The sequence below is a fragment of the Armigeres subalbatus genome, chromosome 1, assembly GCF_024139115.2.
Source record: "Armigeres subalbatus isolate Guangzhou_Male chromosome 1, GZ_Asu_2, whole genome shotgun sequence".
Classification (NCBI taxonomy): domain Eukaryota; kingdom Metazoa; phylum Arthropoda; class Insecta; order Diptera; family Culicidae; genus Armigeres; species Armigeres subalbatus.
The window spans coordinates 211,810,358-211,828,907 of record NC_085139.1 but is presented as its reverse complement, the minus strand read 5'-3'; the positions used below and the strand labels follow the sequence as shown (position 1 = coordinate 211,828,907).

The window sequence follows — 18,550 nt, the reverse complement described above, 5'->3', positions numbered from 1 at the left end:
TTTTAGTATGTTAGTTTTCTTACATTTCTGAAGGGTTCTACATGCGAAGATTCACAAATGAGTTTAAATATTGTCAGATTTTCTGGATATGATAAACTGCGCGGCGTTTATAATGTTCCGAAATGGGAACTTGCACAAAACTTCACGCGGCGAATGACTGTCGAAAGATACGGCCGCGCCAAAAGATACACCACAATGCCATTCACCCATGAAAAAAATCAAGTAAACGGGGTGCAGAAAGCGCGGCGGTACCTTTCCTGAAGGGTACACCGCGTGCAATTTTGAGAAAATCAGGCAATATTAGTCCGTAGAAGTGGATGGCTGTTAAATTGGTCTATTGTTATCGTGGACGGTAACATTTGACATGGAAAAAAATCCTTTTCTCAGCAATTTAATGATTTTAGAATATAAATTCATCGACAGATGTTATAATACGTAAAACAGAATGACCTTTTAGATTCCCTATGATTATTAGGCCACTTTGGAAGTACCTGGTGCCTGGTACCCTGGGGGAAGTGGCCACTTACCTACCCAATCGAAACAAGGTCTTGTGACATCTCAAACTTCTCGATTTTGCAATGCCAGTGCATTCCTCGTCATTTCAGCCATTGTATTTCTTTTTTTTCTTCCTAAGCAATGGAGGGGAATCTGCTCAACAGACATCCTGGGTTGACCAGGAAGTGCGGGGTTAGGGATCACCGAGAGAGGCAGGACTACATTCCCGACCCGCTAAACCGTTTCCATTGCCGCCAAGCCCATAGTCCCTTCGGTACAACCAGAAAGTAATGCTTCAAAGGGGGGCCAGTGCACAACGCACCCTCGAGGTTAGCTGCGTGTCCTTGCAGCACCGAACATCGTAACTCGCTTTTCTAGAAGAACACCATGGTATCGTGCCAGCACGTTGCCGGCTGTCCAGGTGGCCTTACCACGCCCTATGTCCTCGGAAGGTGGGAAGGGTCGACTTCGCCCCTGCTTCCCTCTGCACGACTGGTATCAAAAATGATGATGCCGCGTGCACCCCAAATTGACCTTTCTGCGATAGGGCCTATTCGCCAGCACACAGAGGGACTTGCCGACGCGGTGTCTACGCCTGCCCCAGCCTTGACGAGGACCCCTTTCCGTCCGCAGGCTCGGAACCCGCCCGGTTGACCGACGCCGCGAAAGCGACGGTACCATGTTGTTCTTCGCGCGGCCACTTGTTCGATGAAAGGATCGAGTTCGACCACAGAGCATGACCACCGGTATGACCCATGAAGCCTCTTATTTGCGCCTGAACTAGCCATCCTTGAGTCCACGCGCCACCTTCTGTGTAGCTCCGAGACGATTTGGGCGATAGCCGATAAAACGGCGTTCCAGCCAACTTCATCTTCACACATCCTCCGAACTAGGTTGTCCGGGGTAGTGTCCAGACCACATGTGGCAAGCATGTGGTCACGCATTGCGCGAAAACGTGAGCACACGAACAACACGTGTTCCGCCGTTTCCTCTAAACCTGCGCACACCAAACACTCGGGCGAGGCCGAGCAAGCCAGCTGCGTTACCTGCACTTCGATTTTGCAGCACGCTTAAACGCTGGGCACATCGAACCCCCCATGGGGTGCTTGCTGTTCACAGCTTTGCTGGAACAAATCAAACAATTGGGAGGGTTCGTGCAGCATTGTGCCTTATGTCCCTCCAATCCGCAGCGTCGGCAGAGATTGCTTCTGTCAGGGCCTTTGCAGTCCCATTGCTTGTGCCCCGGTTCCAGGCACTTGAAGCAAACTTCGGGTTGCTCGTATATGCGCACAGGGCATACCGACCATCCCACCTTGACGCTCCCTAACTTGACTACCTTGGAGGCGTCCGCTGCAGATAGCCGAACCAATGCTACCTGCGTTTCCGTAGCCGAACGGCTGCGGTGGTCGTCTCCACTTCACACTGTCGCCGCAGTGCCGTGACGAGCTCTTCGACTTCAGTGATCTCCAGGTCTTTAACCCTTAGATTCACCTCCGTCGTGAGTGCCCTCACCTTGACCGTCTCGCCTAGGACCTCCTCCGCCAACTTCTTGTAGGCGGCGCCCTTTTGCGAGACGCCCCGCTTCAGCTCGAGTATCATCTCGCCCATCCGGATACGTCTTATTCGACGTACGTCGGCGCCGAGTTCACCGAGCTTGACGTCACTCCTCATCGCCTTCAAAACATCCGAGTACTTAGCCTCGTCCGCCGTGATGACTAGGGCATCGCCCCTGGAGCGATTGGCGCCTACCCTAGACTTCTTGCTACCCTCATTCGCCTGGGCCTTCTTTTCGGCCCTTGACGTCTTCGGTTTCCTCTTGTTCTTGACCAGGGTCCAGGAGGCGTCACCCCCCTCTATTTCCCTGGTCTGGTGCGGCTGAGAACTTTCAGCCTGCCGTAACCCCTTATCACCGTCTTTCCTGAGTGGATGGACCTTTCCAGGTCCTTCCTCCCCCGGTTTTGAAGGTACCTGACCGGGGTTCAGCTTCCCAGCCCCACTACCCTTGTTCGGGGTAGTAACCCTACGCGTTTTGGAGCGGCCCCAGGGAGCTCATCCCTGAGACTGTCTCCCCTGTTTTTGTGTCTGCTCCGTTGGAGCAGTCACCCCGACGTACCTGCAAATACTTGAGCCTCAGTCTGGGTAGACTTTGGCACCACCGTCTTCGCTGGCACGCCTTCGGTCGATTCGACCTTGCCTGAGTCCGCGAATCCTGGGCCTCAGTCTGGGTAGACCTCGACTCCACCGATTTCACGGGTTTACACTTGGCCGTCCTGACCGCCCTCTCCAGCTTGGCGTCCAGCATCGACTTTCGAAGTTTCTGCAAGCTCCTCTTGAGGTCCTTGCTGATATTATGCTTCGATGACGCAAAGTCGATGATGGCGTCCAGCTGTTCCGTCGCCACCTCGAAGGCCGAAAGCCCATCGCGTTTGCGGTTCATCGCCTCCACAAGCCATGGGCCGTCAATAATCCCTACCGGCGTTTTTATAGCCGAGATGAAGGTTGAGTGACCCACGCTGGCGCTGCGCACTGAGCCGCCGACTATTGCCTCTGGCCTCCTAGGCGGAGACCTGAACAACCCACCTCTTGCGAAGGGGTTGTCGCCTACACTACTACCACTAATTGAAGAATTGACTTGGTTTTCAATTTTGGTCCCACGAGTTGCTCGGGAAAAGAGGTCCACCACGCCAGAGCCCAGCATGACGCGGTAAGGGACAATTACTGTGGAGGGTGCCCAGGTACCCCACAGGCTCCGTTAAAGGACTAGCTTATTATTTCACCCCCCTGGCCATGCATCCCCTCGGCACGGATCGCTTGACGCCTTGGGATTAGGGGTTAGGGACGATGGTCCCGGTCTAACTCGCAGTGGCCATGGGGAGGGGTCGTCAAGCCCTTGGACAAAGTTCCTGCTGCCCCCAGGCATTATATTTCTGTCTTTGTTCATCTGGCCATGTCCCCTGACCAGGTACCCTCGGGGAAGTAGCCACTTATCGATCCAAATCAAACAAAGTCATGCGATGTATCAAACTTCATAATTTTTGAATACCAGTTCATTGCTGGCAATTTCGTATAATTCATGTCTGTGTCCATCTGGCCATGTCCCCGAATCAGGTGACCCGGGGGAAGTGGCCACTCATCGATCCGAATCAAACAACGCCATGCGACGTATCAATCTTCATGATTTTACAATAACAATTCCTTGCTGGCAATTTCCAGCCCTGGGTTCGCCGTAGAGTTGAGCGAGCTCGTGATTCATCCTTCGCCGCCACACACCATCCTCTTGCACACCGCCAAAGATGGTCCTAAGCACCATACTCTCAAATAGTCCAAATTGCAAGTTCTCTCCGAGCGTGGTTCAAGTTTCATGTCCGTATGAGCGTTCTGTACATGATACATTTGGTGCGGGCGTGAATCTTTTTTTACCGCAGTTTCTTCTGGTGCCCCGTAGTAGGCCTTCGTATTTCACGATTGACATTATTATCAGCCGTTACCAAGGTAGACGAATTCATTGACCACCTCGAAAATATCTCCTTCTATCGTAATACGTAATACTGCATCCCAGTCAACAATCCAACTTTTGTTGCTTCACGTTTCAGTCGGGTGTACAGTTCTGCCACCTTTGTAAATGTTTGTCCGACAATGTCAACAATTACAAGTATAACCTTAATTATAATATGATATGACATACACTTAACTCTTTCTAAAACGTAATGATGTAAATTAGCATAATCAACAATTTAAATATCCAATCTTGAATTTATTTCTTATGAAATATAATTCCATTTGATAGGGGAACAGACGGCTTTGGCAGGTTTTGTTCTATTATTGGCAGGGGGGTTTTTGTCGACCGAATCTTATGAAATTTGACCACAATATTCTTTGATATGCAAAGAATGTTTAGGCCAAATTTGAGCAAAATCCAAGGCAAAATCAGTCATAAAAAAACCCCCTGCCAATAATAGAACAAAACCTGCCAAAGCCGTCATTCCCCCTACCTACCAATGAATTGGAAAGAGTTAGTGCAATTCAACAATCACTGGTATGATTTGCCAAACGCTACATGTACAGTAAATTATTACATTTTACATTTACATATGATTTTATCTTATCCGTATAGTATGTGCTAATAGATTTCAGTACTTACGTTGGATAAACGTACAACTCTTGGTACACTGAGATGAAATCTCCATTAAATTGTATGTGCGAGAATCATATAAAAAGGAATCGAAATGCGTTATCACGAATTCATGTGCAGCATTTGAAATTTATTTATCAACAACAATATTTAATATGCAAATATATGAATTTCAAGTTTAATTTATTTACATACCATTAGACCTGCAAGTGAATTTTATGTGCAAGGGTCGATAGTTGATAATTATCAACACCTGCACATAAAACTCAATAGCTAACTAATAGACATTTTTGTGATGGAATGTTGGTCACTCGATCATTTGGTCGCTCGATTTTTTCTCTTATGGCGGCAAAGTGTAAGCTAATTGTATTTTACGCATAGAATATTTACTAATAATAAGTTTTTATTTCCATTTTAGTTAAAATGCTTGCCTTGGACTTGTGTGCACCATGGATTGAAACTTTTAACAGCAGCCAGTTCCGCTTCGCGCATTACGCTTCGCGCTTTCCGCTTCCATATTTTACCGATGAAAAAGATAGCTGCCATTTTCAATACTTCGAGAGAAAGGACTTCAGGTATACGCCTTCAAGCCGGAATGAAACGACTTCGAGACCTTCCCCCAGTATGCGACCGCTTGATTTTTCTGGCCGATGAGGTGATGGAATATGTTTGTTCAGAAAGTGCCAATAGAAATTCTGCAGGAAATTTGTCACCAGATGCTGAATCTGGACTAGGAACCAAAAGCCGAATCACCACCAGTATTTTACGGCCTCTGAACAAATCATCGCTACTGATAAAATGCGTCATCATTTCATCGATATTGGAAAAAAAAAAGATCGCCGGATATAGAAAATCCCCCACCGAGAACATCGGTTCTTCAACCATCTGTTGAAAAAGAAACAAAATGCGAAATCAGAACACATCACCATGGATCATTCAGGTTGAAGGTTACGGCATCGTTCCCATCTATGTTTTACATCAAGGGTCACCACCAACGTAATCGCCACCCAATTATACTCTACGATACCCTATCCTTCAGAGTCGATTCCCGGAAGGAAGCGTTGATTGTAATCATCATCGATATTATTTTAGCATAAAATAAAAAAAGTAATTCAAAATGCCTTGTATTTTTGTATTTTTTTTATAACCAAAAAGAAACTAAACTGAATGCATTTGGTTTATAACGCAAACCACATGAATAACATTTGCAGTTGCATTTAGAGTATATTGGAAAAAACAAATAAATTATATTAGATGTGCATTCATTTTATGTGTGCGTTGCACATAAAATTAAAGAGCCACCAACTTCTCAAGTTTTATGTGCATGAATCATAAAACTTATTTGCAAAGCTTGATTGCAAAAATATATGTGCGTTGCACATATAATTTAGATGGTAATTAAGCTCAGTGTACAACTCGTGCGCTGAAAAAATCATCTTTTTGCAACTATGTACATATACTGCCCATGATCGCATATTTGTAACATTTGCATTTTGGTTGATTTTGTAAATCGTTTATCAATCCTCCCCACTAACCCAATCATTTCCAGCTTACCACATATGTACTATTTAGTATTTAATATTAAATTTTATCGATTAGCAAATCGTAGTGTGCCCAATGCTACGCAACCCAAACAACAGCCCTCGGTTGTGTCGTTTTGGCGTTCAGCGTCAGACAGAGTAGCGAGCGGACAGATTTTGTTTTCATTCAAGTTTTCTTCCATACATTCATTCATTTGAAGCTACGTTCTCGCGTAATATTTTCGGAATCTAGGAGTAAACGACGATTACGGTATTGAAGTGATAGAGTATCGAAAATATTCATCTTGTTCAAGCTATTTATTTGTTGCTCCATTACCGCCGATAAAATTAAGTGACAAATCATAACGTCCACCGGTTGATTGTGAAAAATGTTATTGGTTGCGTTTTCCAATAAGTTTTCTTCATCACTTTAGTGCAATTAAACGTGCCCAAAATATTCGCGTTTACGTTTTAGTCGTTTTTTTTCTATTTTCTGCCGGTTGACAACAACCGAATAAAAAGGTTATTAAAGGGTATGCGAGTTTTGAATGCCTCAAATCTAACACTAGAGAATCTTGTATCAAATAGTCTTCAGTAAAATTTGTCATTGAATCAAGAATTCCTATAAGAATATCTTAAATTTGCACAAATAAAAATCTATTGGAATCTACACCTTTTGGGTTTTAATGCATGTTAAAGTTTTTCCTAAAAAAAAACGTGGAAACTACTAAGAGGGCCAAATTTCTGCATAACGCTTAGTAAACTTATAGACTTTAAGTACTATAGGTACTTTTCGCGTTTCGTGAATTCAAATATCGCATGCCCTTACGCCCCACTCCTGTGAACTGATTGTCGTGTCGCCGTGACTCCGCGAGTTACATGTGCTGTATTGTTTTTGCGTCGAATCCAAATACCACCTATCGGGCTGCTTATAGTTCTGTTCCCGCACAAAAGTAAACACAGATTCCGTTTGTTTACTATCGTCTGCGTTTATTATCAGTGATATTAAAAGTACCGCCGTGCGACGAAAGAACAAGCATCAGGAGGCCTTCGAGGAGATAAACGTATCAAGAGTGATGTAAGTAGAGCTTCGAACATTGCAATAAGCCAGAATCAATGGTGTATAGTTCGAACGAATGTTTGAGCTGTTAATAGTTCGGATGTGTAGTTAAGGTGTAAACTGGCGATGCCAAAAAACTGCGTGCTAGTATCAAGTGTGTACTTTGTGGTTTTCGCATAGTTCGCATCAGTGGAAATTTCCATCAAGTGGATGTATTTTGCACATGTGCCACTGCATCCACTGACAAAACAGGTTGTGTAAGGGCCAGGGAGAAACGCGTTATGATTTTATATATGATTAAACAAGTGCTGAACTTTTAAATCGTGTAAAAAATAATTTTATCAAAATTTATTTGTTCTGCAAGATGTGCGACCAATTTCTCGCTTGTGATTTGATCTATTAGGATTAAGGCAGGGCTGTTTACTTCAAAAGTTTGAATAAATTTTCGTAGTTGATGGATCTGTAGAAAGTACCTATCAATAATTGATATCAATCCTAACACCAAACAGGCTTTCTTGTTATCAAATAATATACCAATGAGGCTCAATGTATAATTTTATTATTATCTATATATATATAAAACAAAATTGGCATTTGTACGACCGCGCATCACACAGGAATAGACATCCCAATTTTTGCTAATTTATATTCGTTTTCTTCTTTTTACGAGGAAAAACGTTATGATGAAATTGGAATGCTTTGAAAATCAAAACTCAATCTTTTCGATGAAATAGTTTTTCGTACATTTGCATGGAATTTTGAAATTTTGATCATCTATACACTGAAACTAAGTTTATAGTGAATTTAACTATGATCGTGTAGTAAAAATAACAATTCTCGATGTTGTCAAACTAACAACATAGTTTTCAATAACAATATTAAACAATGTAAAAAAATGAGAGATCATTCTGAAGAACCGATTTGTTTTCTAGATAAATTGTGGACGCAAAAAATTGTATCAGAAAATTTACCAATTTTTGGCGAGACAAAGTTCGCCGGGTCAGCTAGTTTTAGATAAAAGATTCAAAATAAACGAATGTAACTTATGAAAGCATTGTAAGTTACGATAGGAATTTTACTTGGCCAAAAGAAAATCATCCGAGCTTGCGTACCTACATACCACATTAAACCTGAGTAAATCTTTGAAAGATCCTCACAAAAAAACAGGGGCCCTAAGCTCACTACCGTTGTTCCCCAATTTGTATGATTTCAAGGTGGAATCAAAAATTCTCAAAATCTACCTAAAAGCAGTAAATCACTTTAAAGCACACTTACATTTTTAACCGAATGTAATGCAAAAAACCTAATTTTACATGAAGTTTGTAAAATTCAGTTGGCTTGATACTTTCTAATGTGAATCGATAATATATGCCATCAGACAGACATGATATCAGGAATCTCTGCGCCTCTTTAATCAGTTTTTTTTTGCCTTTCTCGTACACCAATATAATCGAGTTAAAATACTCAATCTAAACTATGCGAATTGGAAAATCTAAATTTGATCAAAGTGGTGAATTAAAGCTTATTTTGAATGCTATCAACAGTCCTGCTGTAATCCCACGCGAAACATCTGTGCCTTATAACGTTAATCCGCAGATCGACTTTCGAACTTACGAACGATTACCATAGGTACAATTATAGCTGTTGTATGCTCAGAATCAATCATACATACATGCGAAGGAAAAGTTGTGCGCCCTAAATATGTATGTTTGATGCAAACCGCTAAGTTGGGTTCGATTGAATCTTTAAGTAAATGTCCTGCGATCTATACGCAAGTGAATCTGACGTGTGAATTATGAATCTGAATGTACCGACAGTTTGACAACCAAATCGATTCTATCCGCACCAGAGACGTTGTTTATAGATAGAGACCTGCAAACAGTGAAGCCGAAAGTACCAAACGAACCGTCAAACGCGGTACCAAACGAGCAAAGTAAACAAACATTACCAATCGGTACTAAATGCAAGATAGGTATTGTAACCAACATTATAGAAATTATATAAAAGTTTGAAAACTTCAGTATATGAAGATGTTTTCAGAGTTCTCTTAGCAAATTTATATATGGTATTTAATCATATTTATTGTTGAATATAAAGAAATGGTGCTAAAGAAGAGAAAATATGTAGCTGGAGCAAACGAAATAACTGCTCACACTGAGAGTCACTTAAAGTTCTCACAAATTTTTATGTTGCCTATCGCACAGAATTTTTTTGTCTGCTGGCCGTGAAGCCAGAATTGCTTTCATTCTCTCCGCGTGTCTCTATATAATACCATCGTCTCTGATCCGCACCACCCAGATTTTTTTAATAATTTTATTCGTTGGGCAACGCTGTACTCTTGCGCATGAAGGTGGTGGTACTGAATTCGTCCGATTATGCTGTCGGTTCGACAGAGGACAGACCAGGGGGGGAGTAAGCCTGTCATCCACGAACAAATCAAGCCTACCTAAAGCTATCAGTACACTGTTTGTCATAATGACAAATATTTGTCAAGTCAGCCTGATATCCATGTCGATTTCTGGTCAGTCTGATAGATATCCGGATAAACTTGACAAATATTTGTCATCATGACAAACAGTGTACTGAGGGCTTAAGATGTATTATCCGGGCCTCGCCGCTTGGGAAAGGCTGCCTCACACCTCGGGAAAATTTTCCAGCGGATTTTGAGCCCCGTGTATTTTAAATGGGGCCGGGATTTTGATTTTCCGTGTCCAAATTCCGAAAACATCGCATATGCAAAAATGCATGGGGAAAAAATCCGCGAACCAAATTCCCGAGGTGTGAGGCTACCTGAAAGGCGGGCCACTCTGGGCCACCCCGCTTGGCAAGTGTAACATTTTTCGAACTGGAATCTTGTAGGATATTGGTTAACCTACACTACTGCTGACTAACGAAAAAAATGTGGGATTGTTTATTTACATTTGCTTCATACTACATGCAGAGGAGGCGCAATGCACCGCATATTACACGGTTAGAAAAAAGTACCTAATATTAGGTACTTTTCACTCAAATCAGGGGTTCAGTGTGGGAACCCAAAATTAAGTAATTTTTTCTCGGATTTACGCAAAATTCACTTAATATTAAGTAAAATATACTTAATTTTAAATAGAAACTTACCTAAAGTTACGTAAATTTCACTCAACTTTTGTAAACATGAGATTACCCAACGTTGGGTTCCCACACTTTAATGCCCTTGTTGAGTGGTTTTGCTCTTCATTTTATGACAACAAAAGGAAGAGGGAGGGAGATGCAAGAGAAAAAAAGTACCTAAAATTAGGTACTTTTTTCTAACCGTGTACCCCCCTGGGACGACTGCATCGATCTGCTCCGCATCATCACCCCTCGATAGCGAAAAGTCAGTGCAGTGGTTTTCTGCTCGCGTGCTTGTTTTTCTTTCCTTCTCGTCGTCGGCTGGTGTTGTTCGGACTGTGCTCATAGTGGTGTGCTTATATTTTTCACAAAAATTACCGGAAGGATTATATTTTCCCCAGCGGCTTAGTGTTTTCCTGCATTGTTACAATCCGGTGAGTACCATAAGGTAGATTTTCTCTTGTAATTAGGCCATTTGAAGCCGAATTTTGCAGTGATATTACGTTGCCAGGGCACGGAAAGGGCGACCATGATCGATTACGGATTGTAAACAAAAGCAAACATCACATTCCTTTCGTAGTCGTTGTCGTCGTCGTCGCTGCGGGTTTGATCGGTTCGGATGTTTCAGTCGCTCTGCTTGCCGAGCAATGCACTATGGGCCACTAATCGTAATTCGACAACAAAAGTTGCGCTTGAGGACGGATTATTTTTCCTATAAATTCTTTCTAACTTATACTGATTGAAATTTTTTATTTATCATAGAGTTCTCACATTGTAAATATTAGTCTTCAGGCAACGTATGTATGTACTATCCGTACTACCTAGGTATTAGTTAAAATGTTATAGACAAAACATCGCATTAGAAGTCCACCATACAAAACATAATTTTTAAAATGTATCGTTTGAAATGAGCTATTGGCATCGTATCTTGAATTTACATTAATAACTGGGAATATATAATATGAACTTTTCCTTACTCGATATTCAGTAAAATATGTGGTTTCTAACTAAATACATACAGCTAAAATTTTGCTACTCTAATCAGAAAAGGCTGTTTAATAACTCAGTTCGAACCTACTGGAACGACATGCCCAGTCTCAATAGATTAGCAATCAGCCCCCTCACGCTCACCGGCCATACCCGATTCCCACTAATTCGGCGGAAGGCCCTTCCGGACCGGTGGCATCAGTGAAGTACAAAACTCAGTGGAACGTGTGATCTGCCGGTGTCCAAAGTTTGTCATTTCTCGATCCAGTTACGGAATACCAATAAACATACGAGATGCTTTGGCTGACGACACCGCTAGCCTGTCTACCCTCATCTGCTTCCTCAAAGATGGAGGACTGTACCAACAGATCTAGATCCAGCTTGGTCTTTCCGGGCACTGCAACTCGGATGTAAATCCCACCCACGAATTTATTGCGAAAATCTTCCGCTCCTAAAGAGCGGAGCAGAATGGATACGTTTGCGTGCGTTTTGACACTTTTCCCATGGCAAAACTGTCAAAACGCACGCAAACGTATCCATTCTGCTCAGCTCTTAATTGTTTTTGCCCTAAAAAGTTTCCCTTTTCGGTCTGTTTTATGGATCGATGTTATGCGCTAAGTGTGGGTTTCTTATCCAGCTCCGGAAAACAGCGCGACTCAACCATTGGATTACTGGACATTAACAGCCACACTTGGCCACCCGGCTAAAGTTTATCGATGGAGATTCTCACCGCGGAAGACAACTTCCCCCCTAACGTGATTGATGTCCTTTGTCCTGTTATTTTTATCAACCAACCAAGTTTTAACGTTTGTTAAAGTGTGTAGTTATAATTTTCTTAACTAATTATTATGTATTTAATTTTTGCGGAAGATCCCTAAGTTGGACCTGAGGGTCGCTGCTTCCAGACCCTCCCTTGCCAGTTGCTCCTTTAGCGCTGGCAATATCATGACAAGTTAAGAACTGAAGACATTTCAAAATTCGCAGAAAAGAGGAAAAAAATATTCCTAACGATTCGTGAATAAAATTGGTCACGCCTTAAACATGTGTTCCATTCCAGGTAACCCAGGAATTGCCTATTGGAGTATAGGTCTTAAGGTCTATACGCGTAACGTAAAGATCTATTGACTCTTTTTAAAAATGAAACATGGTCTAAGTGATCAGTTGTAGCAATTAGGATTTATGATCATTTCCTGCTGAATTAAGGCCTTATTGATTTTTTTTATCTTTGGATGAGGGAAAAAGCCAGTTCGAGTTGACATTGTTGGCCATGCTCAAATACTCAATATCCATCTTCTCTTAAATGAATTTAATGTAGCATTCTTCAACAACTATTACTCTCATTCGCTCATTGATATGTCCTGAGCACCCTTAAGAGTGCATAGGGCCAACGTAAAAGATCTCCATCCTGGGCGGCTGCTCGCTTTAGCCTTGACCTGGGCCCAGATCAGATTCTTGTGTCTTTGTTGAGTCTTTATTGAGTTGAGTCTTTCTTTATGTCTTTGTTGAGGCTATGTCGCCACGAACCACAGGGTCTGCCTCTGCTGCGATATCCTGCCGGATTCCATTCCATTGCATCTCATGCTTCGGATAGCTGCTTCAATCTACCGCAATGATGGAGCTTCAGAATGGACAATTTTTTTTTCGAAAAAGAAATTTCTAAAAATGTTGTCTCTGGGGGGGTTTATCCCCAAAACCACCCCCGTGGCTACGCCACTGTGTGGAGTTTCACATCGTTTTTGGTAGTTTTTGTGGTTGTTATTTTTGGATAAAAGTACGTTAATTCTCAACGAAGGTATTGTAACCGTATGCCATATAAAGTATATTATGAACATGTGTTTGTTCCCGATACACAAATCATTAGGAAGATAAATTTACGAATTGGAAACAATTTTATTGTGCTAAGAATATTCCACACGGGACTATCCATGGTCAACTGTGATAAAAAGAAGAACAAATGTCAAAACAAGGAAAAGAAGCAGTGACTGCCAGTCTCGTTTCAGGTCATGACAATAATTCTAGTTTTCAATAGTTGAACGTTATTTATCAATAATTTCAAATTACCCAGCAAATAGTCGATTTATAGGAAAATCTATCGTAGAACGTTAGCGCTCAAAATCTTATGTAGCGTACACACGCTCAAACACTTTGTACCAACAATGACTCCGCCCCCAAGAAAATGTTTCGGTTGCTGCTTTGTTTGACCGTGTGTGAAGTTGTTCGAACAACCATTTGACAGTTGGTGGCTCGGTTGAAAAAAAACCAAAGCGGTTTGATTTTGGTTTCAACTGTCGGAGTCGGAGTCAAGGTTCGCCGAACATGTTTGTAGTGAAGTCGCACAAACCCCCATGAACTAAGAAGTGGAAAAAGAAGACGTTCGTGGTTTAGCCCATATACATATTTTTTGATGGTTGGTGGAGCTTCGGTCGTTCGTGTATGATATTGTTGGTCGAATAAATTGAGTGTTCGTGCCGCTGTTTATAGAACATGATGGATGTTTGACTAAACACGAGGTGGAGTCAATGTTGGTCAAACTGCTTGACCGTGTGTACGCTGCATTACTCCCCATACACACGGTCAATCATGTTCGTCAAACATTGGCTCCGACCCTAGGAAAACTGACAAGTTGACCGTGTGTGAAGTCGTTTGACAAGCAAGCACATGTGAATATTGGACAAATCAAGCATCCGAAAGATATTCAATTTTCAAAAAAAAGAGCTCACCGCGGTGGAGGTTGGTACTCGGATTCTGATCGCTTTCCGCAAACGTGACCTTCAAGTGGTCTTGTTGTGTAGCCTATCTAAAGAGTAGGAGGTTGAGGGTTCGAGTCCCTCCAAGACACGTGGATTCTTTTTCGCAAATTTCATATCAATTTGTCCATTTCGAAACATGTGCTGTGCTGTGCATATGCACAGCCAAGATATTTAACTACCCATGTGGTTAACGCGGTTTGTCAACGGCTCTACACATGATCATACATAGCGTCAACTTATCTAATTAATTGGGGGCGGAGCCAATGTTCGTCAAACATGCTTGACCGTGTTTTGTATGCGAACTCATCCTGAATCGTGGATCAAGCGCTAGACAAACCTCACCTGACTCATGGCCCAGAGAATCGACCCATGATTCGACTCGCGATTGCATCATTGCGTGATTTTTGCGTGTTCTTCTTCGTTAAATTCATCGGAATAACTTTCTTTGCTTAAAACAATGAATATCAAATCCATACGGAAACATAAAATACGCTTCGATTGGGTATTGACACTTTTTGCAGCGAAATCATTTTTTGGCGAATGAGCGAAACGATGCGATTCTACGTGAAAAACTCATGCGCGATGCTCTCCATGCAAAATCGCAAGCGAGTCAGCTCGCGCATGAGGCTTCGGTGAGTGAGATTTGAGCATGATTGTACCAACACTGGCTACGATCGAAATTCCCACAATCGAATAAAATATCAAACCTAATAGTAATGACTGGCCCACTGTAGCGGTGGCGTGTTTTTGTTTTGTAGTAAAGTGCCAGACTGCGCTGCTCACTGCTGCTTCGCTATACTGCTGCGTTCCAATCCCTAACCTGTTTTCTTGGTGTTCTTTGGCTTGTGCAATTTTTCACGGATTCAAGCCATCAGCATATCATCGAGCTATAATAAACAGTGAGTGTTGGGTGTGTGCGGAAAAAAACGTGGTTCTCGCGAAGGAAAAGTTTTATCGATTGTGGTCCAATTTTCAGAAGGTAAAGTTTTTCGTTCGGTTTTCTAACCTGAAAATAGTGCTGGAAAAAATGTGAGCTTTGATTGCCTCGGGGTAGGTATCGGACAGTACCAGCTGTCAAAGTGACCTCTGCGGAAGTGAAAAATGTAAACAAAAGCATCAGTGTTGGAAATTTTTCGAAGCAGTGTTTATTAAATTTTATTGATTTATCATTACATACGATCGCAATGGATTTCGAATGAAGTGTATTACGTGCGTAAAATTAGAATTTATTTTGGGCCACAAAAGTTGGCAGCATACAAACTATTTTTGGATCAGGTGTAGAGAAAAAATATTAAGTACAGAGAATAAATAAAAGAAATAAACTTCCTATGACTTGAAACAAAACAAGTTGAGCAAAACAAAAGTAAAAGTTCATCAAAATTCTTGCGTCATTGAATAGGAGCTCTTATTTCCATTTGCAACCAGAACAACGGCGATGTGTTTGTTTAATAACATCTTCTTTCCTATTTGTATAGTTTGACCAGGGCTGGTAGCAAGGTACTTGTTAGTATGCTTAACATGCACCTCTAAGAAAGTCATTTTCTATAGTTTATCAGATAGTCGGAAATCATATGTACTAGAATCCCACCGATGAAAGCAGTAGTCTCCAATCAAAGCACGGTGAAAAGCTTTATATGTTGTGATTCAATTTTCTAACGGTTGCAGTCCACATAGTAAAACTCTCAGCTTCCAACACCTTTCTCATTGGTTTGCGATATTTTTCTCGCCCTGGCAATAAAAAAAACGGTGAGGTCGTTACCAGTCCTGCGTATTGTTCAGGTTCCCTACCCTCGAGCAACAGTGCAGTTGTGTATAATAGTAGGTATAACTCGTTATCAGGTCACAGTAGATGCTGCCAGAGCAGTTCGTTTCATTCTTCATTTCATGTGATATGATGTGAGTACTATAAATTTTGCGCTTGCTTGCTTGGCCGGTCGGTTGCACGGAGCCAATCATTTCACTAACAGCGAACGTAAAACTCGACCCTCGTTCGTGAGCGTAGTGTTATTTGTGTGCTTTCGAGTACTCTAGACGGCAGAACATAATCATATATACATAGCTATCGACTGCAGCGCTACACATCCCGCAATAGGCATCTGACCGGCTTGTACTCATTATCTCGGTCAGACGCAAACAGTCCTGGAAAATTATTTTCGGCAACAACAATATTGATTCTATTTTTATCAATGTTGAACGATACCTGTTCCGTGCCTCTGCCAGTCGCATATCCATAGTTTGTAATCCGATATTTTGTTAGGCGTAGTGAGCTTATTGTTTGTGAATAGAATTTTGTTTTACCATCGCATTAAGTTTCGAGTAAGTTGAACATAAATTATATTGTTGCAAAATCATAATTGTTATAAAGCTCTCGCAAAAATCACGGTTTTTGAATTTTCTTAAATTTAATTTTTGGATAAATTTGTCAAATTTGACGTAAACATGTCAATGTTCATGCAGGCATTTGCAAAACAAGCAGTCCAGATTTAAACACATTTTGTATAACTTTTCAATTATCGTATGAAATTTGGTTTAGGTAAACACTTCGACAGTCCGTTGAATTATAAAATTGATCCTACCTACTTACCTATGATGGTCGTGCTTATAAATCTCTTTATTTTTTTAGCATAGCATAGTTACGGTGTACTTCGTAGATTGGACTCTAGTGATACTCATGTTTTTCTTCTGAAATCTCCATTCAGATTACTGTCAGAAAACAAGGTGGGTGTGATCCTTGATTTCAATCTAGGAGAAAATCATAAAACCATGAGGATTACTACTCCTGGGCTTGCCCATCTTCACCGTAACTCGGATATTGGGAAGGTATTCGTTAGCTAAAATAGGATGAGGATTTGCCTTTAGTTGACAATAAGCCCGGGGGGGCTTAGCCCTCCCTAGAAAAAAAAATTAGCCCCCTTAGGATTTGGAAAGTTAGTTAGCAGTGATATCAATTTTAAACATAGAGCATAATGAATTACTGAAAAAGTTTGAAGACAAGAGTTATCTCCCATATTCACCTTATCATATAAAATGAGTGGAAGACAAATGAGCTTGTTTCTCATTTCTTAGAAAGATTTCTGTGGCAGTGAAATTGCACTTGGCGTTGATTATGAAAATCTAATTGAATTGAAAGCATCAAAGTAAGCTTGATGAACAACGACGGAGAGACACCAAAGTATCAATCAAAGCAATCGTGGTACTTCACCATCAGTCAAAAACATATGGCAACCATCTCGGACAGGAGGGACAGTTTATCAGCAGACTTCCGCTTGCCTAGCAGCATGATAATCTCCACAATTCCCATCAGCATACGAGAAGGATTCTCATCAGAATCCGAGAGAAATTTCCATCAGAATCCGAGAAGAATTCTCATTTGAATCTCTAAGGAATTTCTTTCAGAATCATCGAAGTATTCCAACCGGAATCCAGAAGAATTCATACTGGATTCTTTTCGGTATATTTGCGTTGAGGGGCCTTTCACAAATGACGTAACGCTGTAGATAGAGTGTTACGATCCATACAAAAAAATCAAATCTTTCTAACAAAAAGTGTTACGAGGGGAGGGTGAGGGTCAAAAATCACCAAATTTAACGTTACGTAATTTTAGAAAGAATCCTTGGGAATCTGTGGAGGATACCCTTCATAATCCATGGATTTGCTTCAGAATCACTCATTGATTTGCTTTGAAATCCTTCGACGAATTGTTTCGGAATCATTCAACGGTTTGCTTCAAAATCCTTTGATGATTTGCTTCAAAATCCCTCGAAGATTTGCTTCGGAATTTCTCAACGATTTGCTTCAAAATCCTTCGATGATTTGCTTCAGAATCGCTAGAAGATTTGCTTTGGAATCCCTCAACGATTTGTTTCAACATCCCTGGAGGATTCTTTACGGAATCCCTGGAGGGTTAATTCGGAGTCCCTCGACAATTTGCTTCCGGATCCCGGACATTGCCTATGAAATGCCTGGAACATTCACTTTGGAATTCCTAAAGGATTTCCGATGGATTTTCTGGAACATTCCCGTCGGAATTCTTGCAATATTTCCGTCAGAATTCCTGGAGAATTCCATTCGGAATCTCTAGCAGATTCTTATTGAAATCCCTGAAACATTTCCGTCGGATTATCTGGAACAGTCCCGTCCGAATACCTTGATCCCTCCCGTCGGAATCCCTGCAACATTTCCATCAGAATTCCTGGACGATGGAAGATAGTTAGAAGATTTTCATTGAAATCCCTGGAACATCCCTGTCGGAATTCCTGGTGGATTGCCTTCAGAATCCCTGGAGGTTTCCTTTCGGTATGCTTGGAGGATTTCCATCGGAATCACTACAGGATTGCATTTTTTGTTTTATTTGAGATAGATAGAATATTTATGAAATATGCAAAAATATCCACTGCCTATCGGTGGAAACCTGACGGCGATCCGTCACATATTGTCCTTTGAGTATGCGGGAAAAGGCGAGCGCTACTACACTTAGACGCAATAGCCAAACGCTATCAATTTGTAGCAATCATCG

General features: G+C 41.6%; 1 protein-coding gene across 6 annotated transcripts in view; it reads left to right on the top strand.

Moving 5' to 3' along the window:
* The first annotated feature begins 6,295 nt into the window (after nt 1-6,295).
* Nucleotides 6,296-18,550, top strand: part of LOC134205734 (forkhead box protein K2-like) — a 32,085-nt gene continuing 19,830 nt past the window's right edge. For 2 of the 6 annotated variants that reach the window (XM_062681292.1, XM_062681298.1), the window contains exon 1: nt 10,575-10,731. The gene's annotated coding sequence lies outside the window, so the exon portion shown is untranslated. Of the gene's footprint in view, nt 6,419-7,082; nt 7,226-10,574; nt 10,732-14,801; nt 15,085-18,550 lie in introns of those variants that run through there. The other 4 variants (XM_062681294.1, XM_062681295.1, XM_062681293.1 and 1 more) reach the window with 4 other exon arrangements.